Source organism: Meriones unguiculatus, chromosome 19 (assembly GCF_030254825.1).
Source record: "Meriones unguiculatus strain TT.TT164.6M chromosome 19, Bangor_MerUng_6.1, whole genome shotgun sequence".
In the NCBI taxonomy this organism is placed as follows: domain Eukaryota; kingdom Metazoa; phylum Chordata; class Mammalia; order Rodentia; family Muridae; genus Meriones; species Meriones unguiculatus.
In genome coordinates, this window is record NC_083366.1 from 37,259,636 (window position 1) to 37,283,497 (window position 23,862).

The 23,862-nt window shown below is 41.4% G+C and overlaps 2 long non-coding RNA genes across 4 annotated transcripts in view; both read right to left on the reverse strand.

Annotated features, from left to right (window-relative positions):
* Positions 1-19,366, reverse strand: part of LOC132649167 (uncharacterized) — a 47,830-nt gene extending 28,464 nt beyond the window's left edge. The window contains exons 1-3 of the long non-coding RNA XR_009587604.1: positions 18,960-19,366; positions 6,889-6,937; positions 6,018-6,146 (exon numbers count right to left, since the gene is read on the reverse strand). This is a non-coding gene — a long non-coding RNA (uncharacterized LOC132649167). The remainder of the gene's footprint in view (positions 1-6,017; positions 6,147-6,888; positions 6,938-18,959) is intronic.
* A 730-nt stretch (positions 19,367-20,096) lies between these two features.
* Positions 20,097-23,862, reverse strand: part of LOC132649183 (uncharacterized) — a 56,009-nt gene continuing 52,243 nt past the window's right edge. For all 3 annotated transcript variants that reach the window (XR_009587626.1, XR_009587625.1, XR_009587627.1), the window contains one exon: positions 20,097-20,788. This is a non-coding gene — a long non-coding RNA (uncharacterized LOC132649183). The remainder of the gene's footprint in view (positions 20,789-23,862) is intronic.

The window sequence follows — 23,862 nt, forward strand, 5'->3', positions numbered from 1 at the left end:
AAACGCTCTCTTCTTGCAGTCATCCACCATCCTTTACAACCTTCCTGCCGTCCTCTTTGTCAAGAATCCTTGATCCTTGAAGATAGATCCCTGATCCTTGAAGACAGGTGTGATATAGACATCAGTTTAAGGTTGAGCTATTCGCAGTCTCTTATTCTCTGCTTGTGGACCAGTGGAGGGTCTCTGTGTTAACTGCCATTGACTACAAGAAGAAGCTTCTCTGACGAGAGTCTAGGGGTGTACTGACAGATGGGCACAGCACTATTACCAGGTTATTTCAATACTCTGCCCATTTGGCAGAGTAATAGTTGTAAGTTCTCTCCTAGGGTTTATGACCCTAGGGTCTAGTTACAGAGTCCTGACACTATTGCACCCCTGGGAATATATTGCCAGACTGGTGGTTACTGTAGCTCGCAGGATTCAGAGCTGGGCAAGTTTAAGCACTATTTTTCTCCTTCAGTGGTTTGTGTTGCTCCCTCTGGCACTATGAAAGCCAGCCAGTGGGGATGAAGCTTCCGGATCAGGGCGTGTTTAATTTCTCCATGTTTATGACCCAAGCATGTGATATCTTCAGCAATCAGAACTTATCATCAAGTTCTGAAAAATAACCACGAGCAATGACAATAGCCTGTGCTGTTTGGAGGTGTGTGGGAGCCCATTGGCCGACAACTCAAAAAAGAGCTGACATATTCCTGGTCCTGGGTTGTTTTGTTGTTGTTGTTGTCTGTCTGATTGTTTGCTTTAATTTTTAATGCTTTAACAGATATTTGGTTCTTGTCCAGCAGCCGAATCTTTCTTTAAAAGACAAACTTACATGCTGTGTCTATTCCTTCAAGAATATGTAGGGAGAGATGTGGGGGGTGGCAAGAAAAAAAAAAGAGAGAGGAAGTGTGGAAAGAAAGCTCTGAGAATCTACAAAGAGAAGGCTCAGCTGAAAAACTCAAGGGACAAGTCACTGTTGTCACTGCTGCTTCTTGGGACAGAGCATGACAGAGAGTCACACCTGTGACTTCCCAGTGCACGTACGTAACTGAAACAGTTCTGCAGGCCTGTTTCTGTGTCAGCACTGGAGAGCAGCACCTCCTCCCACCCAACAGCACTGACTACAGAACTGAGATACTAAAATGGTTACAGTAATATAACAAGGCTGTAATAAAGGTGTATGAACTGGGTGGCTTAAGTACAAACATCTGTGGGATTTCTATATTTGCTTGTTTCTCCAACAGACTATGGGAAGCCTGAGGTCACCATGTGAGCAGGTATGCCGTTCGATAAAGTCTTGATGAGTGAACAGTTGTCTTGTATTGTTTTCTCACATGGTAGTGAAAGGGGTGCTTTCTCACGTCTCTTAACATAAGGACAGGAATTACGTCACAAAGTCTCCTCATTTATATCCTAATTACCACCCACAGGTCACATTCGTAAGCATCATCACATCAGGGATTAGGACTTTAACATACTAATTTGGGTGAAGGACAAAACTATTCAGTACATAGCACCAAATCTTTATTAGTCAAGGTTCTCCAGCAAAATAAAAACAGAATAGAGAGGAAAAAATGTGAATGCAAGGGATTGGCTCACACAGCAATAGAGGTTAAAAAAGTGCGTAGTTTGTTTGGCGTGCATATTATCTGCTGTGTAGACACATGAGGAAACTGGTGGCAGCCTGAGGTGCTGAGTGATGGCTAAGACCAAGGGGACTGAGGGCGTCTCAGTCACAACAGTGGAGAAGAGAGCTGCTCCAGCCCAAATGGTTCAGACAGAAAGGCTGAAATCTTCTTTCCTTGCTTTTCATTCTAGTAAGACCCTCCGAAGCCTGAAGGATGCCACCTGCAATGAGCAGCTGTGTTGCCCCTTTTGATTTAAATGCCTAAATATCCTCATCGACACATGAGAAACAAAATTTAGCCACATACAGGATCATCATGACATAACCAGTCAAGCTGGTAGAATAAAATAGACTTCCTTAGTTGGTCACAATCTCTTAAAGGACAACCAGGGGTATAAGGGGTTATGAGGACAGAATGAGCCTCCATCAGCACTGCCTTTGTCAGAGGTACTCCTGCTGCATTCTGGGAATATAGGGACTTCTCAGTGACTCTAGGTTGTTCTGTTCCCTTCATGCCCCTTGTGGGAGACTGTCCAGAGAATGAACCAAGCATGTTTGCCTCAACTCCTTACTATATCACAGTCCAGACACTTGTCCTTTACTACCCCAAAGTTGTGTTTCCATAATGGACACAAATGATAAAATCAAAAAGAAACGAAACTCACTGTAATCTCTCTGAGGACACAACAGCCAAGGTCCAGACTACTGCCCAACCCTACAATGCTGGGCTCACCACTAAAATAGCAAATAGCACAAAACTGTTCACTCCTTCTCCACACTCTCCCTCCAGGACAGCAAAATACCCTCTGCCTCTAGGATTAAAAAATATAATGATGGTATCCCAGGATCTTATCTAAAGCCAAAATGTCTAATTTTATGCAGGCTCCTGTGAGCTACAAAGACTAACTCATGGCCTCCACTCCCATCTCTCCAATATGTGGTCATTAATAAAGCATATTGCCTGACTATTCTTTTTCACTCGCATTTTGGTCAAAGCCTCATGGAATGAATCACAGGTAGTAACAGAGTCTCTCTCTATCTATCTATCTATCTGGGTGGTTCCTTAGCTAGTTAATCAGCTGCTTTTTCTGTATAAGGAATCATGGCCATTTTGCCACAGAGAACCAGAGAATATCATTAATGTGGCATAGAACTGTCAATGTGCTCTGGACAGATGGGGGTGTGTGATAGACAGAAGGCCGGTGTGTGATAACACATTAGTCACAGGCAGCTGGGTGCTGAAAAGCCCAAACCCAAAAGTCGAAAAGCTGAAACTAGGATTGTCACTGCAATCCTTTCAATCAACAAAACTCTTTTTTTTTTTTTCTGTTCGGTAATACAGTGTTCAAGATGACCTCTAATTTGTATCAGTTGAATCTGGCTTTGTGGAAGTCGGGGGAAAACTCAAAGAAGTGTAAGTTTTCTTTCACTGCCTCTATACAGCTGAACACAGATCCAGCGCCACGGGGATGAACTCTTTACTCTCCAAGCCCACCTGGCTGTCTGTTCTAGGTCTTCATTCTAGAGTGTCTTTCAGAGGCCAACAGATATGTGTCTGCTAAGAGCTGTCCCAGATGGATTTGGGGAGAATGGTCCCTACTCTTAGCAGCTGTGAGTTTCTCAGGTCTTTTTGCCATAACTGCCACCACAGACTTGAATTAGGAACAGACTTATTTGTATACCACACCAAATGCTAGACTACAGTCATGTCAAAAGCCCTTGAAGAATGAGGAGCTTTAGAGATAAGATTAGAGTGGAATTTTTGTCGTGGGTGAATATAATTTGGTAATTTTATTCTCTGCCATTGAGCTCCCTCTGGATTAATGAGGAAGGATTGCTCTCTGGAACTTCACAGCTATCTCCACCTCCACCCTCCCTTGCAAACCACACGGCAGGGTCACTGTTGATGTCTGTAGAGGATAGCATGGTACACTAGCCTGGGATTGCTTCAGAATGGCAGATTCTTTGCTCCTGTTGTCTTTAAGACTACCAAACAAATAGCCTTCAGCTCTCATTCATCTTGGGACTTGCCTAGGCTACAGGAAACTGACCTGACCAAGGCAGTCCTCTGCCAGTGGCTGTACAAAGGGGGACTTAAAACCACATCTCTTTGTCCCAACTCAGGATATCTGTGCTTCAGATCTCTATGTGGGGTTAGCCAAGACCTTCCTTGGGACTGTACAGGAACCAAATAAGTGTCAGCCTAACCTGCTTCCTTCCCTTTCCCCTGTAGTTGTTGATCCCAGCCATGCTTCTGAAAATATCCCGTCCACTAACTTCTATCTCGAAATGCAACCTGTGACAGTGTTTTGCACTGTGTGTGTCATCTCAGCTCTGACTTCTGCTGCAGCCGTGGTATGAAGGTGGCACATAGGCAGCGGCCAGCCTCAAGCACCTGCTGCCTCTGCTTCAACACAGGATCTTCCACAGGTACAATCCCAGGGACTGGGAGCCTGTCCATCAACCTGTCTCCCCAGCTTGGCTTTGAGTTCTGAGGTAAACTCTAGGTTCTCAGACAGTCCCCAGAGGGACCAAGCTTCAGCTACACCCACAGGCCCCCTCCATAATACATTTTCACCCACCTCACCACCTCTCTGTCCATCCCATCTCCTGACCTGCCACTAGTGCCCAAGTTTTTGCCTCACGATTGGCTTCTAAGGGGTTTGGCAGAAATTAGGGCATCCTTTCTCCTCTTTAATTGTGGTGAAAGGTCGTCTTCCTAGAAATGAGAGGTGGAAGCAGACTAGACTTACCAGGTAAGAGTGTAAAAGAGACAGCAGCCTCGGGGCACCATGGAAACAAGCTTAGGTGGCTCCTGACATGCCCGGCCAGTTTCAGAGTATTTCACAGTGAGATTTCTTAAAGGAATACACAACCTGCACACCAATGTTGCTCCATTATTCTGTACTAGAATTGTCTGTGAGCCACAAGGGGTGGGTCCTCCAGAGGCTGAATGACAAGGAATGTTCCTTGCTATGTAGTTATCAGCGCATACATGTATAAATTGTGGTCTAGTACCTCACCCCTTCACATTGGCAAAATCTTCACCATTTCATGTATTTGGAAACTGAGACTCAAAATAATTATTTTTTTCATAGCCTCCCAGCCAATTGGAAGAGACAGAATTGAAATCTAGACCAAATCACCTTCAAAGAGCATGTTCCTCGCCAAAAGGCTCCTTGAAAGCTACTAGGGCCCAATTGCACTAGTTAATTGTCTCCTCTGATGCAGTACCTAACAAACGCAATTTAAATGTTGATAAGCTGTGCCTTGGCTCAGGGTTTAAGTATACAGTCTATCACCGTGGAAAGGCTTAGCAGCAGGACCCTGAGGCAACTACAAACATTGCATCAGTAGTCAGGAAGCAGAGACTGATGGAAGCTAGCACTCAGGTCACTTGGGGTTTTTGCTGGGTAAAGGGAGGATTTTTGAGACCTGGTTTGTCGGTGAAGCCTCGGTTGTCCTGAAACTCACTCTGTAGACCAGGCTAGCCTCCAACTCACAGAGATCCACCTGTGTCTGCCTCCTCCCCAGTGCTGGGATCAAAGGTGTGTGCCACCACCACCAGCAGCCACGCCTGTTCTTTTATGTAGTCTGGACCGCCAGCTCATGAAATGGTGTCTCCCACAGCTAGGTGGCTGTTCCCACTTTGCGGACACAGTCTAGAAACTCCCTCTCAGACAAGCCAAGAGGTTTGTCTTCTATGTGCTTCCAAATCCTGTCAAGCCGAGCATCAATACGAACCATCCCACCAGCCAAGCAATTTCTAGGCAATGGGGGGGGGCCCAGGGGGTGGAGAATGGAAACAATGTGGCCTTTGTATTGCAGGACCGAGTCTGAGAACAGATCCCGGGAAAGAGTTCTCAAAGCATAGTGCAGAAAGTTAGTTGATGAGGGTAGAGGAAGGAAGAGGCATGAGTTAACCACAAAATTTTCACGACCAGCAGCAGCCCTTGAGAAAGGCACTCAGAGCTGTTCTGTTCCAGGGCAGTGAGGCCCTAACCACGGCCTAAGTTCCCCTCTAGTCTTCGATAAATCAGGAAGCAGGAATTAAAAAGTGAAAATGGGCTTATTTACAGTTTGTCCACACAGTAGGGGTGGGCTGGGGAGAAATCTAATTTCCTCCCCACTGTGCCAGTGATCATCCTGTAGTTTATAGAAAATCAAGAGACAAAGTCAGAAGAAATGCAAATTTAGATGTCAGACAGTTTAACCCATGATTTCCTGGAAGAATTTGACTTGGGCCCCAAGTGACACTGCTGGCACCATTCCCTGTCATGGACATACATTTTTTTAATTGAAGTCTAAGAATGGACAGGTGTTCTGTCCTAAGCATTCCTCCATTTTTAAAAGAGAAAAGATTGGATTAAAAGAGAAAACACAGGATGGTGGAGATGAAATTCCCCACCTGTCCTTGGCCTGGTAGAGTTCTTTATCCTGAAGTCCATTCCTTTGACAGATACAACAGAGATGAAGATGAGGTCTTCTGTATTGTTTCTTTGGAGGTCAGACTTGAGCTCAGAACACTGTCTGCTTGCTAAAAACATAAGAACAGAAGAAACATCTTCTGTAGAATTTACAGTAACTCCTCTATGGCAGTCAGAACCAGCAGGGTTTTAGCACTTGATCATGGGTACAAACATAGGCGCTCTTGAGAAGGCCCTCCAGGTCAGACGCTGTGCCTGGAAACTGTGACATATCTCACCTTTCAGCCCGTATTTATTTAGCAGCACAAGATGCTGCTGAAGACAGGGAGATAACCCACACAGTGACTGCTCTACCATGGGAAAACCACAGCTTACACACAGACCCTGTGCTGCAGACTAAGAATGCCAGGCAGGTAGATCAGGCTTGACCATTTTTGAGTATGGAGGCTTATAATCAGAAGCTCGTAAAAAAAAAAAAAAAAAAAAACAAAAAAAAACAAAAACAGACCTGAACCTATAAAAGCATAGTATCTGAGTCCCTTCTTTTGCCCTGTGTGGAGACAATAACATTTTATACTGCCCATAGGAAGATAAGACTACTGTCCAGCCTAGCAAAGGCTTTCTGGAAGAGAACAAAGAACTCCCCTAAGAGTTAATCAAAATGAGCATGTCAGCCACCTGGAGAGGAAAACACCGCTCAGGAAATGCATCTGCTCTGGGAACTCTCAGCTATTATATAAACTATATAATCATATAAGACCTACCTAAACATGTAGGCTAGCATAGTGGTCACTTTAGCCACTGTTCACAATCACATTTTTAAGCCCCGCCCTGGTCACTGTCTACTCTTACTTGTTAGGGTATTCTGTTCTTCAATGGCTGTAAACACGTACAAGCATGTCTGTGAAAAAGAAAGCACACATAAATAAATAAATGTAATGCTTAAATTTTTAAATGAAAAGGTTTAGTTAACCAGAGAAAGGATCAGAATTATCCAGCCCATGACATGATCCTGTCTCCCTCTCCTGCTTATAGTCTGTCTCATTCAAGACCTTTCTCTCTCTTTCATTCTCTCTCTCTCTCTCCTTGTCTCTTTCCCCTCTCTCTGCCCCTCCCTCCCTCTGAATGATAATTTTATCTGTCAACTTTACTATGTCTGGACTCAACTAAAAGCCAAGATGCTGGGCATGCTGGTGAGGGGTTTTCTTGAATGGCTCATTTGAAGAGGGGAGACCCATCCTAAATCTAGGCCATACTTTCTGGTGGCGGACCACATAAAAAGACACGGAAAGGAGAAGCTTTTGCTTTTTTTGCCTGCTTACTCTCATTCTCAATGGCAAGTTCATCTATCCTGTTGCTGAGCCCTTCTTTTGCTGGTATTAAAACGTACTTATTCCAGATTCCAGTGTAGTCTGAACACTGGGAGCTCTACAGGAATCTTCTCAGACTCCAGTACCAGACTGGGACTGCTGAGACATCCAGTTTCATGGACTAAATAACTCCTGGATTTTTACCATTTCTGTTGGGAGGCAACCATGGTTGGAGGACTGACACACCACAGCCTCTAAACCTCTCTAATAAATATATACATATATCAGAGTCTTTTAAATTTTAGATAGGGTCTCACTGTGTAACTTCCCCTGTTCTATACTCAGTATGTATAACAGGCTCGCCTCAAACTTGCAGGACTCCTCCTACCTCTGCTTCCTAAGTGCTTGGAATATGGGCATGTGCCACTATGCATATAAAAGTCATAAAAATAAACAGAAGTTATTAAAAAAAAACTCCCTCAACACAGGGAGATCTCACAAGAAATTCTAGACCAACTACTAAGAGACTGAAATCTCCATTCTACACTTCCACCTGGCCATGTAGGTAGGTAGTAGCCTTATGGCCCCATACACTTGACCCTTCCTTACACACACTGACTGCAACAGTTCTGTATGCCTTTCTCTAAAGAAAAAAAGTAGGTCAGCTAAAAATGGAGAGAACACGAGCACTGTGAAGCCATAGCTTTCTGCTGGGTCTCTGGAGGAGTGATCTACGTTACAAAGCTGTAGAGATGTTCTTGGAACACAGATGAGCATTTAACAGAGCAGGAGCAGGCTCAGCTGGCTTCGCTAGTAAATGCACACATCACTTTTATGGTGGGCCTGGAGAAGGTGAGTCTTCAGTGGTGTGTTTTATTTTTATTTTGTTTTATCTTTGTTTTATAACCTATGCTGTAGAGTAGGAAGTAGTTTTCAGAAAATAGATAGACCTTAAATACTTGTAAATATTCTACAGCCTGTACTATTATCACAACAAAATTCATTCTCAGCCCTTCTTCCTAGAATGCTATTCTCATTCACTGAATCCTTGATATATGCCAATACATTTTCTCATCTTCATTTTACTCAAATAGTTAATAAATATTTGCATTTCACAGATGAGGACATTGAAGCTCAGGACTTTGGCAGGGCCATATGAGGTCTCCTGAGATATGCCGGAGTTCTTCACACTAGCTCCTCCTAGGCTCAAAGGGAGAAAGTCTTTTGCCTGCCCGGATGCTCAGAAATGAGTAAGTCCCCCTCTTCTTGGAATGCTTCTTCTTTAAAATGGACTACCTTGACTGAGCTTATTCCTCAGCAAAGACAAGGTGTTCTGATAACCAATGTTCCTGCTGCATGCAGCTCAGTTCCTAGAAAGAACCAGGGATACAGGACCAAATATAATGGAGGTGCCCAAAAAAGAAAGTGAGTTCCATTCTTCTAAAGCTTAAAATCTAATGAACTTTTAAACATGTCTACTAGTGACTTAGGTGACAGGAAATAATTGGATAGGAATGATGTAGTTCTCAGCTTTTGTATTTTTGCATGCACATGCCCTGTAGCCCACCCAGGGGCTAGATGGGTACTACTCTGTACCATGTCTTACTTGCTTGGCTTTTATGGGAATCTGATCAGATATTTATATGAAAGAACTCCATAACTAAATCAGTCCACACAGTACCGTTAGTGAGTACTGGGTGGAAGAGGTCTAGCTAAGGCCATCTATATGCCCATTTGAATGGCCTGAGCCTCAGATGTAATTATTATCATCACCAATAGCAGCATAAACTACGTGAAATACTTATTGAACCTTTTATCACACCAGTGTCAATGCTTGGCATTCCCAAGTTAACTCTCACAGTAAATGCTACTTGATCTTTCCCACTTGCCTATGGGGTAATATCAGTATAACAGGGATGTGACATCTAATTAAGATATCCTAGGTGAAAGCATGTGACTGTCATGTATGGTTCTGTCTAGAACCAGGCATTTGGAATGCTGTTTCAGGCAACTGTTCCTTAACTAAAGTACATCCTTCAGCTAGTGAGACAAGGACCGAGGGGTTTGCTTTGCAAGACCAAGTGTTTAACCAGATCCCCAAACATCATCAAGTCTCCTAATATCTTCTCCTCACCATGGGCATGGAAAGTTTCTGGACAAGTTGCTCTGAAAGGTTGTTACAGACCATTCAGATTAGGAAAAAAAGGAGGGCCAGGCTGCAATTTCCCCAGGCCCAGGCTAGACACCACCAAGGCAGAAAAAAGCTCTCAGAGGCATCAGGTTCCACATGGACCCTGCAAGGGACCAAAATGCTCCTACTTTCTCTGTCTTCTGTCCTCATGTTCTACATGCCCCATCTCACCCACCACAAGTTAATCTAGCACCAGAATTAGGAAAGAAATCCACAGATAGGACTGGGTATGCATCTCAGCTGGCAGAGTGCTTGCTTAACATGCCTGTAATGCCAGCACTGAGAAGACAAATGACAGAAGGACTCCAGTTCAAGGTCATCCTCCTGAGAGACATAGCAAGTCCAAGGTTAACCTGAGCTACATGAGCCTATCTCAGTAACAATCATTAGGATGAGGATGATGATGATGATGTTGATGATGATGATGAATATTGTTGAGGATGATGATGTTTAGTTACTCAACCAAGTACTGTTTCAAAGTAATGGTGTATTTGGTTCATAAACCCAACAAGGACCTATGCAACACTGTTACTATCCCCACTTTATAGATGAGATAAATAAAACAAATAAACAAACAACAATAACAAAATAAAACCACCAGGCTTTCTCAAGCGAAACAGCAATATGGAAAGATAGAATTACAACGAGAACCCAAGAAATCAAATTTTGCTGCTTTTCGGGGGCTTTTTTTTTTGAGATCATTTTATTCTGGAAAATCTTGAGCATGTCGAAAGTTGATAGGCAAAAATGTGATTACAAAATAATGTGTCTTTCAAAAGTTTAACCTGGCATTGGATGAATTCACCAAGAAAAACAAAACCAGAATCAGAGATGGAGCTCAGAGACAGTGCCCAGCCTTGAGTCCACAGCCTTACACAGTACAATGGCAATCACTGTGTGAGAATAGGGGACTGGAAACTGAGCTGCTTTTCTGGTCACCGCTTCCTGGGATCTTTCCCAACAACTCTGAGAAGGAGCTCAGTAGGGACTTTTGTAACTAAGTACACACTGATTTGGATTTGCAGTGTCCCTGCAAGGCACTCATGGTGAAGGCTCGTTTCTTACTTAGTATAGCACTGTTGGGAAGTGATGGAATTTTAAGGGAGTGAGGCCTAGTGAGATGTCTAAGGTCACTGGGGGCTTGATTGTAGATGGGGTTATGGGTTTCCAGTTTATTCCATTTCTCTTTTCATCTTGGAAAATTTTTATTTTCTATCCCATGTGCTCCCATGATGTGCTATTGTATCAAGTACTTAAAGGAAAGGAGACAAGCTGTTATGGACTAACCATTTCTGGTATTGTAAACAAAATCTCAGTTGTTTAAGTTTACCAAGGAAGACACAGGAGCCAGTTGCTGGGGTGAAAGCTTGCTAGCTCAAAGAGACAGAGGAAGCACCCAGCTGACCTTACTTTTCAAACCAACATCCCCCAAAGAAGGCTCCTTGACCATGCTGGCTCCAAAAAATAAAAATAAAAAAAAAAAAAAACTCAAAGTAAATGTTATTCCCTTTTACTTCCTGTTAGTCTCTCTATCAGTTCTTTTGACTTCTTTCTCTCTGTTTTTTTTCCTAGGTTCACTCCTTGCCAACTGGTTGCTTGCACCACTTCTGCTCCTAGGATTAACATTATTTAATCCTTTTAACAATACTTACGCAGAAAGCTCTTGGATTAAAGGTGTTCTAGGGTTGAGCCACAGCACAACTAGAAACAGGTTTTTCCAGTAAAGAAGCTCAATCTCAGGTTTCACAGTGTGATCAACTAGTCTACAACGCACTGCTGTGAGCTGAAATAAATCTTTTCACTGTGTAAGTTGGTTGTCTCTGGAATTCTCTTGTAGTAATAGAAAGTCAAGTCCTACAGAGAGAGTTTTCCGTGGAAAATCAGAGCTTAGCTATGACTAAGGCATAAAATCAGATGCTAGCGAGCAGAGGCCATGGTCATGAAGCCACTGGCCAGCTCAACAAGGCTGAGAATTGACTCTTCCAGACGAGAGTTTTTGTCATCTTACCAGTCTGGCCCTGTCACTCAGTTCACCCCATTCCAACACTGCCAGCATCAACAATGAGAAGGGCTGTTTGTTCTTCTACTTGCGTTTCAATACCCAATAGATGTACAGAATAAGAACATCACCTCTCCAGTGACCGCAGGCACTTACAGGAAGAAAAAGAAATCAATAGCTGGATACTAGAAATGTTGCCTATAACAAAGGCTGAAGACTGAGGGCAAACATAAAGCCAGCTTAGGAAAGGAAACCAGTGCACACCCACCTAGATGCAAGGGGTCATGGCTGGAACAAAATGTCAGTGCCAAGAGAGGTGGTGGAATGTGGGAATCATTTACCTATGCTGTAACAGCTGGTAGTGTAGTCATGATGCTGTGAGGCTCCACACCAGCTGTCAGTAGCCACATAAAAATGAATGTGTTTTCCTCCTGGTGTCTGGTTGTTGGTGACACCTGTGCTTAGGAAAAGAAGCACAGTGTGATTTCAGTTTGTCCCCAGTCATCCCTTAGACAATTAGACAAATCTCCACTTTCAAAAAATTTCTGGTACCCTTCAACATTTTACCTAAATGAGGCACAATCAAGAGATAAGTACAGAAATATCCTCAGGTCTTGCGTGGGGTCACATGCCAGGTAATTGTGATGTTTCCAAGAGTAGGAGGAACACAGAGAGTTGAAGTTCCATGTGGAGATTTACATACATGAGCATTAACTGGAAAATGACAGCATGCTTGAAAAAACATGGGCCTGTGCATCACTTAACATTCTTTTTGGGGGGCCTGCTCTTATAGAGGTCATGAGTTTGTCTCTCAGCACAGATGAAAGGGAATACAAGTGCCTCTAACACTAACTTCAAGACCTCTTTTCCATGGCCACCCACACTCATGTGAATAAACATACCTCCCCCCACACACACACACAGTTAAAATAATAAAAATAAATTTAAAACTTCCTATACTTAATATTTCAAAGAAATGAGAAACCACATTGCAGAAAACTGGTTGCTATATAGACACCAGTGTGATAAAACTGCAACCAGAAAGGACAGAATCAAACCATGCTCTCCATCCTGGTAGTTGCTTGGCCTGTGCTGCTGACTTATTCTGTGTTTATTTAGGATTGTGAAATTTTTAACAGAGAAGCGCACTGACAGGATTCCCTATACTGTATCTATCTATCTATCTATCTATCTATCTATCTATCTATATATTTTTTTTTATGTGGAGAGTTGCTTTGCCTGCATGTATGTCTGCGAACCACAGGTGAGACTCGTGCCTGCAGAGGCCAGAAGAGAGTGTCAGATTCCCATGTACTGGAGGTACAAACAGTTCTGAGCTTTTGTGAATGCCAGGAATCAAATGTGGGTCCTCTGGAAAAGCAGCCAGTGTTCTTAACCACTGAGCCATCTCCCCTGCCCTCTTCTTTCTTCATAGCACTGGGTTCTGTGTCATTTATGTTAGTCCCCAATCTCTGACATGTTCCTGAATTCATCTTTACTCATTCTTACTTATGAATCCTGCAGTATTTTATTATAGTGTTAAATATGAACACTTGATCACACACACACAAACACACACACACACACACACACACTTCTGCATTGTCTTAGTTACTTTTTTATTTCTCTGATATGATACTGTGACCAAGACAACTTATAGAATAAAGAGTTTATTTGAAGCTTAAAGTTTCAGAGGATGAGTCCATGATCATCGTGGCTGAGAATGTGGCAGCAGGCAGGCCGACATGGTGCTTGAACACTAGCTGAGAGCTAATATCTTGATCCATAAGCACAAGACAGAGATAGGGCTAACTGGGAACGGGATGGCCATTTGAATCCTCAAAGCCGACCCCATAGTGACACACCTCCTCCGACAAGGCCTCACCTCCTAATCCTCCCCAAAGAGTTTCACCAACCAGGGAAACAAACATTCAAATATATGCGTCTATGGGGGTCATTGTCATTCAGATCACCCACACATTATCTCCCAAGGGTGGGGTCTGAGTATCCAAAATTATAGACACCAACAGTGCAATCAGCAAGGGAGGAAGGACTGGGGAAGTGTTTCCTAACGTCTGGAATTTCAGTCTTTTAAGGTGAGGGAAGTCCTGAGGATGAATCTTAGTGGCAGTCTCCTTACAATTTAAATGTACACAGTGCTACTTCAGAGCGGTTAAAATGGTATGTTTTATATCATATATCTGCACTTACATGCATTTCATCCCAAAATTTAAAATATAGAAAAAAGAAAAAGAAATATCTGACTCACTGTCAGCATACGTACCCAGAGGAACCACCAGAGTAAAAATACTTACCATATCCAGATACACTGAACTCTGCCCTCTCAGAAGAATTTGCACAGATGAATATACGTTTTTCTTATCTTTGCTTTTTCTCTTTCTTCCTTCTTTCCTTTCCTTCTTTTCTCTCTTTTTAATTTATAGTATATATAAATAATGCCCAGCAAGGGGAAAGAAGAGAGTTAAAGTGGTACAACCTTCCCTACCCCCTCACAGACTCCCTTGGTATGATACGTGGACGGGGCCTGTTTTGGGGATGGGGGTTGGTTGCTTTTCTAATTTTCTGTCTTTTTCAAAAAGTAAAATTTGTAAAAATAAATAAATAAATAAACCTGTGGCACATGCCTTAATCCCAGCACTCAGAGAGGCAGAGGCAGGTAGATGGCTATGAGTTCAAGGCTAGCCTGTTCTACAAAGCAAGTCCAGGATAGCCAAGACTACATAGAGAAACCCTATGTTATGTTATGTTATGTTATGTTATGTTATGTTATGTTATGTTATGTGTATATGTATGTGCTTAAGTGTATGTGTGTACACCACATACAAGCAGGTGACTATGGCTGCCAGAAGAGGGCCCTCAAGTTACAGTCAGTTGTGAGCTGGCTGATGTGGATTCTGGGAACTGAACTCAGATGCTTTGCAACAGCAACAAGTGCTTATAACTGCTGAGCCATCTCTCCAGCCCTCTAATTTGCTGTCTTAATTTAATGTTTTTGGCCCACCAAAGGGAAATGGTTTCCAAGAGAGCTACTTTATAGGACAGAGAACAAATGACTCTCCCACAGAGTATGTTAGCTAAATTATCACATAATTTAAATTATCACTTAAAAGCAATTGCTCAGTGGAGCTGGGGTTTGTGGTGATAATGGAGATCTGACTTAACTAGTCATCTTTACTTTAATTTGGCTGTACATCATTTACCAGATCATTTTGCAAAGTACCCGACAAATAATTTTGTTGATATCCCAACAAATGGACACTAAAAATTGTGTTTAGTCTCCATGCAAAATCTACTGGAACACTGTAGTGTGCACAATGGGATTCGGGCTTTTAGATGTTCTTCACCCCAGCTAAACAATGTCACCATAACCAAATCCCATCATAGTGCTGACATTCACATCAGCACTAACAGAAAAGATTCCTCCTTCCCTTCATTTGTTCTTTAACCTTGATTTCCTAGAATATATTGTCACGTTAGCCTTGCTGCACTATAATTATGTCAAGGAGATTGTTTTGTGGGTTGAAAGAACATTGCTGTTTTATTATATTAGAGAACCAAGGAGACACAGTCAAGGAAAAAAGCTGTGTTTTAATGATAGGGTGTCTCTCTGTCTCTCTCTGCCTCTGTTTCTTTCTGTCCCTCTCTCTGTCTCTGTCTCTCTCTGTGTGTCTCTCTGTCCTTTGTCTCTATCTGTCTGTCTGTCTCTCTTTCTCTCTCTCTGTCTCTCTCTCCAGAAGCCAATGCTGTTCTGTCTCATTTAAGGTCCGAAATTATTTGTTGTTTTTTTTAATTTTGTTTTTAATTTCTCATTCCACACAGCCTGGAATCTGCCAGCGTGGCATGTAGGTTCTGGTTAATCAGCAGGAACACTGGCTCTCTTTGCCTGATCCCTGGACTGCCACTGACTGCTCAGGTTAAATGGCACTGATGGCAGCTGCAGGCTCTGCCCAGTCAACTCTGGTTCTTCCATTTAGCCAAACAATTTAGGTGCAGACAGCTTTTCTCTTTAGTGCCCTGAATATGTTCAAGTCCCAAATGCCCACTATTATTTCCCTTGTCTTGAAATGGGAAGTGTAAGCACTCTGATAACTGATGTGAAAGGCTGCCTAATTTCCATAAATCCCTGTCTGCTCTTTATGTGCAATTTTATTACATTGAAAACATGCTGAAATCCCGCTACGCATACCCCAGAGTGAGCTGATTGCAATGTGTGCCTTGCTTTAACACTGCAAAATAAATAAATAAATAAGTAAATGAAAGGAGGTGGGAGATGATTTTCCTCTTCCTTGGGCTGCTCTCAAAGATAGCATGCTTGAACAATGAGCATCTCCCTTGAGAAATGACAGTGGCTTTAACAATGCACACCAGGACAGGCACGATTCATTTAGTTTCTATCTCCTAACATGCTCCCTTGTCAATACTAAGATTCAGGTGAGGAGAGAAGAAGGGAAGAGAGACTGGAAGATGGGCGATCAAAATGAACAACGCAACAACTAAACAACCTTGTGACTGCAGTGTAGGAAAACTTTGTCTGGGTAAATGAATCATGTGTTGTTTGCTTTGTGGATATGTGCCGCAACATTGAAAAACAGATCTGTGCCATCTAGGAGACATCACCTATCAGTTGCCTTTCACCCAGTTCACTCACGAAAGCTAACATGGAGAAAGCCAGCTTTCATGGAAGTTTCTCTCACAGCCCTAAATTTCCATGAGGAAAACCTAAGCAAACTATAGACTAAATAAACACCCATGTGGCTCCAACATGGAAATCACAGTGACACACACATTGGCAGGAGCTGAATGCCACAGTAAATTGAAATGTAAGCAGCCTTTGGTGGTAGAAGACGCTGTGGAGGAAGGGTATCTTACTGCAGAGCCCAGATCACACAACAGCATGTCTTTGAGCCTTGCAGGCAGGCTAACGCAAGAAGTGTAGGAATATGCATGCTCAGCAGTGTCCGGAAGGAAATGGGTGTGTCCCTGCGGGCCTTCATCTCAGAAGGCAGGTACCTTAGCTTGCCGTCTGCACTAGCAAAGACAACTTTCTCCCTTGGAGACTGCCTTTCTGCTTCTGATGAAGAGGGAGAGAAAGGATCTAAATCTGAATTGGTTATTCTTCATGTACCAACTACTATCTCTCATAATTAAAAAAACAAAGGGAAATACAGAAACTTATGCAACAGGCACTCTGTGACCAGATTTAAAAAGCCAATGATTTGTTGTATTTGCTTCAGGCCTTTTGAGTTTGCGCAAAAAATGCAAACTAATCCAGTTAAGTTAAAACATATCTGCTGTCCTCCTCAATCCATCTCCTTTCTTACTCTCGCCATCCCAGTATGGTATCATCATCCTGGCAGTCCTCACCATTTTGTCTCATTGAATCCCTCCAACAGCTCTGAGATAGATTTCTTCCCCACTCCGCAGAGTAGGAGACAGAAGATCAGCAGTGTCGGTCTTTTATCCGACTCATGTAGAGAGCAGGTTGGAGAGTGAAGCAATTAGAGTTTGCTCTTATTTGAAACTCAGTCCCCATGTCTAAAGGTGTGACTTTGCTTGTAATGGTCACCTGTGATATCACCCAGAGTCTATAATAATTCATCCAGCTCAGTCGCCTTTCATCTTTGAACCCAGGTGCATGCATTTTCCTTGATTCCATAAAGGGAAGTTCTTTCTTGAACCATTTTCAAAATTTTGCCCAAACATGTAAAATCTAACATGAACCTTGCTGGGGAGGGACGTAGTGGGACAGTGGTACTATCTAATTCCACAGACATGGGCGTCATCCCTACCCTGGCACCACATTTGCATGCTATATTAGTTGTTAAATACACTAACTGTATTTAGTGCCTTCCACCTTTCCCTGTTCCTGTGCCAGTTGAGTGCTGTCTGTGAAGTGGTTTTTCAAACCTCCCCATGGATTCTTACACTTGGTTTTATTACAGTAACTCTTCAAAAACAGCTTTTGGAGAAAGAAAAATTCACAGCTTGGCATCAACAGTGTCTATAGCAAAAATTGAAAAACAATTTGGGAATGTGTATCAAGAACTGTAAGTTTATGCATGCTTGTCCTAAGAACTGTGCATTCTACCAAAAGAAGCACTATAGCAATTCATATACAGAATGTTCCTCTACGGTCCTTAGGGTGACACTATTAAGATGTGGTAGAACCTTTAAGAGGTGATGTGTTTGGGGAGGGGCTTGCCCTCAAAGAAGATTGTGAAACCTCAATCTCTTCCTGTCTCTCTTCTCTGACTCCTAAGTAATGATGTGAGTGATTTATTTGGTCCACTCACATCAAATTCTGTGCAATCCTTGACCATGTCCCAAAGAGTGAAGAAATTCCATTTTAAATTGAAGCCTCCAGATCAGTGAGTCAAAATGAACTTCATCTTTTTATAAGTTAATCACTGATATTACATTACAGCGATGATAAACTAATACAAGTATTCTGAGTACATATCCAAACAAAGTGACCCAAATAACATGAAAAATGCATGTAGATCTTATCACCAAAACCTAGAATCAAACTGACAGCTGAGCAACGGTGTCAAATATATTATATAAGTTTGTGCCCAGATTTTGGTACAACTAAATTGTTAATTGTGAAGGAAAGCAAGGCTTCCAACATGATTTTGCTAATTGGCCATGTTGAATTTGGCAAACTAATTAGCAATCCTGAATTTCCAGTTTTTCATTTGAAAAATGCCAAACCTGACATCCTGATATCTACGTCAAACAGTAAAACAAAGAAACAAACAAACAAAAATCAATAAGCTAAAATGCAAAGGGCTTATTTCAGTTGCTAACACTGGATAAGGCCCAAAGACATTCTATCCAATAGAAAAGCTATCAGTGAAAGAGCTATTACCCTTTTGTGAAACACATCTAGGAATGAAAGTAGATTTGAATATACAAACTCTTAGAATTTGATTGGGGTAGTGGCACTGAAGTCCACCCAATACAGTAACTCTACAACTGTATTGTTAGGTGGATCGATAAGGTGTTCAAGGAAAGTAGAATTTTCTAAGTTGTTACTGCATAAACTGAGACACAGGAAGCCTCTTCAATATAAGAGAGAGGAAAGCCCAAAGACCTCTCTAATAACACCAGAGGCGTGTCATCTACCCTGAGCCGCCCAACGGGCTGGCTTTGCTGGCTCTACTTTCCTCAGCTGTAAAGGCACATGACTGACTGTGATGTCTCATTGCTGCATGTTGTACCATAAACTGGATTACATCCAGGTGAACTGAAAAAAAAAAAAAAAAAGCTTGGTTTATTTAGATCAAATCATTTTAAAACGGCACAATCTTCTTAGTAAGTTGGCATTTTATTCATTTGGTCCAAAGGGAAAGGAATGGTGATTAAACTTAGAAGCAACAAGAAAGAATATGTATGCATTTACCTCCAGGGAATGCCAAGCTGACACTCATCCTGAATCACCCTATGGCTACAGCCCACGTCAATACGGTTGCTTTAGAGACGGGCCTGTTTTAACATACTGAAGTCACAACAGAGCCAGATCCTGACTGAAAGAAAACAGCAGTTACTTGAGGATACCCTTGACCTTGCAAGACACTATTATTTTCCAAGAACATTGTGTGCTTAATATTTTGGCCTTGTTGTTCTCGTAGCTGTAACTAGAGTGCCTGACATGTTTGTGGACAGAAACTGGCTGACTATGGGCCTATTTTGGGTCAGGTAGTCTTCAGTGATCTATATTTCTCTGTTAATTTCATCAAGATTTCATAAAGTGTCACCTTGTAGGCTCATTCACGTGTATGTACACAGTCCTTTGTAAAGAATCCTTGCCAGGCTTTCCTGGGGGAAAATTAAGCAATCTGTCAGTGTAGCCACCAACTTCAGAGCTGTTATAACAAGGTCCAAGTGAATGTAAACACTGCAGTCAAGAGTTGGTTGGACAGAGACTCTTTCACATCACACTTCTGAAAACCAAGCTTTTCATGTGGAAATCGTCAAGTGGTTAGCTGTGTTTGTTTCAAGGCAGATAAATAGCCACAGGACTATGTTAGATAAATTTCCAAAAGAACTGATTAAAAATACCATCTGCTTTATGATCCCAAATACATGAAAAAAATTAGCAGTAGTCACAATACTTCTTGAATATATGTATATGAATTCCTGGTACCTTGACCAAATCTGGGATGATTTCTTCTGATTCCAAATCCAAAGCCAGCCAACTGATTCAAACAGGGTGACTGGTAAAGACTGTTTTGTTTCTGGAGACAACAGAGGCCTCCACTGTGAAATAAATTACACCAGTGGTTCTCAACCTCTGGGTCGAAACCCTTTGGGGGTTGAATGATCCTTTGAGAAGGGTCACATGTCAGATATCCTGCATATAAGATATTTACATTATGATTCACAACAGTAGCAAAATTACATTTATGAGGTAGCAACAAAACAATTTTTTGGTTGGTGCTACCACAACATGAGGAACTGGATTAAAGGGTCACAGCATTCAGAAGGTCTAGAATCACTGGGCTAGAGGAACTTCTGTAGACATAGATTTTTCACCAAACTTCTTTATTTAGGGTTCTTAAGTGCTTCTACCTCCCTTCCACCCACTAACCAGAGAAAGAGAAGAAGGGAGGTTATTAGGTAAAGGGGAGCGTAGACATTTTAGACACAGTTCTTTGGGAGGAGTCCACTCTTCATTGTCCGGAGGCCAGCAGTTCAGTCCAAAGGCCAACACCAAACAGCAACACAAATCAGCATGATTCAGAAGATCGGGAAAAATCAGCAAAAGCTACAAGATTCTTGAATTGCCCCAAGAAGTTCTCTGGAACCTTTCTCTCTACGAAGTCAGGTTTCAAAGCACTAAGATCAGTGCGGTGATGTTGATCCAAAAAGTGATGTCTTACTGTCATGGGCTTCTAATATGTTGCCTCTCCTCAGAGCCCACCCACAGATGTTCTCAGCTGAATAGATTCACACCTCTCTCACAAGAAGCTCACAGCAAAACATCACATCTCTTCTCACAAGACAGTTTCTAGCAAAACATCACACGCCTCAACTGAGTCTTCAAAGAAACCAGAAACTTGCACTTCAAACTTCATCTTTTCCAGTTTCAACCTCCTGAATGAGATCTTCATCTGGCTGTCCCATCAGTGTTTGGGCAGAGGTTGTTGAGATGCTGGGGTCTCATAAGGTGCTTCATGGGCCATCTTCTCTTCACACATCCAGAAAGCTTGTGCTCAGTGTACCAAAGGACTAGAGGGGACAAGAAGGCCCTGCATTGGTAACAGATTAGTGAAGGAAGGTGTGTCTTAAAATTGCTTAGAGTGTCAGGAAATCTCAAGCCAGCAAAAATTTCCTAAATGGAAGCCCCGAAGTCTAAGAAGTCTTCCATAAGTCTGAAACATGAGGATCACCATGTTGGTGGGGGTTCAGCAGCGCAATGGGCTCCCTGTAGACACCATGTTAACAACCGCTAGAACATTTTAAATCTAAGGTTAAATAAAGTAGAAAAGAGAAGGATTGTATGAAAAAAAATTAATGCAACCAAGAGAAAGAAAAATATTTTCGATATCTAATGAAATCACAATTTTCTGAATGGTTTACTAAAGAAAATAGTAAAAACTTATTCCAGTAAAAGCTCATGGGAATGGAATGCTAGGATACCTGAGCTCAGATCTTACTTGATTATCACCAGGGAACCAGTTTTGTAATCCATGTAATACTTATTTCTCTACTAGTAAAAAGTGAAGATAGATTTGTTTTCTTACATGGTTGAGTTACATAAATAACACTAAGTAATTAATGGCATCGTGTAAAGAAATGCTAAACATACACAATTCCCAGAAAAAGCAAGAGGCTTTTTCAGAAAAAGTAGAGGCTGAAGACAGAAGCGATGGGTTTGAAAGGGTCATTGTTTTGTTTTGTTTTGTTTTGTTTTGTTTTGCAGAGGCAGGGTTTCTCTATATAGCCTTGGCTGTCCTGGACTCACTTTGTAGACCAGGCTGGCCTTGAACTCTCAGAGATCTACCTGCCTCTGTCTCACAGAATGCTAGGATTACTGGCATGCACTACCATGCCCAGCAAGGTGACAATATTTTAGGTGGAATGAATAAATATTTAAGCATGGCTAATGTAATTCTCTGTACTAAGTAATATACCCTAGTTACAAGATTGTGACTTACTAAGTTGCTTTCAGAATGATTGTCCTATTTCCCACCAGAAATGCCTCCTGACACCTTCACAGTTTTTAAAAATTTCTACAAAAATGGAGTCCTACTGCTGGTTGTATCATTCCTTTAACCAGTACATGTAAAATATGTCTAAATATAATTAGCTCATTTCTCTGTTAGTCTCTTATTCATTTTCATTAATCATCCTTCTAACTTATTAAATATAATCCTTCATTTTAATAGAGACTAAAGTGGCTTCCTGAATATATAATACAGTTTTTACCTTTCTTTAAATTTTTAAATTTTTTTAAAGTGTAAGAGTTTTAAAATATCACATTTATCATATATACATTCAAACTTCATTTGCAATGCAGTTTTAAATACATAGTGTGTCTCTTTGTAATAAATATCCATGACATTTCTGAGTCTATTTACTACCCAATTCATTTCAGTCATTGTCCTGGCTAGTTTTATGTCAACTTGATACAGGCTGGAGTCATCTGAAAGGAGGGAACATCAAATGGAAAAAAGCCTACTTAAGATCAGACTGTAGGCAGGCCTGTGGGGCATGTTCAGAATTAGTGATTGATGGGAGAAGGCCCAGCCCACGGGCAGTGCTACCCCTAGCATGTTGGTCCTGGGTTCTATAAGAAAGCAGGCAGAGTACTCTAGTAAGAAGCCATCTTCCATAGCCTCTGCTTCCATTCCTGCCTCCTGGTTCCTGCTCTGTTTGAGTTCCTGCCTTGGCTTCCTTCAGAGGACAGTGACCCATGATATGTAGGTCAAACACCCCTTTCTTCCCCAAGTTTCTTTTAGTCATAGTGTTTCATCACAAGAATAGTAACCCTAAAACAGTCATACTCATCCTAAACTTAAATGCTCTGTGCATCACATGGTGGACACATTTGCACATAAAAGTTACAGATGTGTGATTTTACACTTATTTGCTTTTCTGAGGCTTAAAGCATTTTTTTTAAGTTATGTAAAAGCAACAGTGCAGCCGCTAAGCTGAGGCAGTATACGTGCATGTGAGTATGGGAGCCCACAGAGGCCAAAGGAGGTTATCTGGTCCCCTGGAGCTGCAGTTACAGGCAGGAGTAAGCCACCTGCTATGAGTGCTAGGAGCTGAACTCCACTTCTCTGTAAGAGCAAGGCACACTCTTAACCACTGAGTCATATTTTCAGCCCCATTATTTTTTTAATCAAGTTAAAGAGAATATGTATAGTTGCTTTTTCTTATAGAAAAGGAGTGTAATTTCTATCTCTTGCTTTAGCTAAGACATGGAGTACAATATGGAACAGGAACAGAGAAAGGGCCTCTTCATTGCATTACTGTTTTTCCAAAATATATATAATATAATATAATATAATATAATATAATATAATATATATAATATAATATAATATATATAATATAATATATATAATATAATGCTGCTGGTCAATTTGTTGTATATTACCATAATTTTGTTATTTTCTTCTATCCATGTCCTCAAGGCATATCTGTTTAAATATAAAGATATGTTGGGCTTTGTGAAAGACCTTTCTACATCTATTGAGATGACTATGTGAATACTGTCTTTAAATCAGTTTATGTGCTGTATTACAATTACTGATTTGCACATGTTGAACCAAATTTGCAACCATGGTTTTAAGTATTTTATTGAGAGTTTTTGCATTGTGATAATCAGAAAAATTGGCCTATAAGTCTCTCTACTGTAGAAATACTTATAGCTATAATATTCATAGCAACCAAATTATTAGAATTGAAATTCGCCTATAAGTCATTCTACTGTAGAGATACTTATAGCTATAATATCCACAGTAACTAAATCATATGAATGGGTAAAGAATATGTGGTCTGTTGGGTGATGGTGGTGCATACTTTTAGTCCCAGTACTTGGGAGGCAGAGGCAAGTGGATCTCTGAGTTTGACACCAGCCTGGTCTACTGAATGAGCTCCAGAAGAGCTATGGTTATAAAAAGAAAGAAACAAACAAATATACATATATATGTATATATATACATATATGTATATATATACATATATATGTATATATTTATTTATATATTTATATATTTATTTATATACATATATATAAATAAACTATATATAGTTTATTTGTTTGTATCTATATATATGCAGAGAGAGACAGA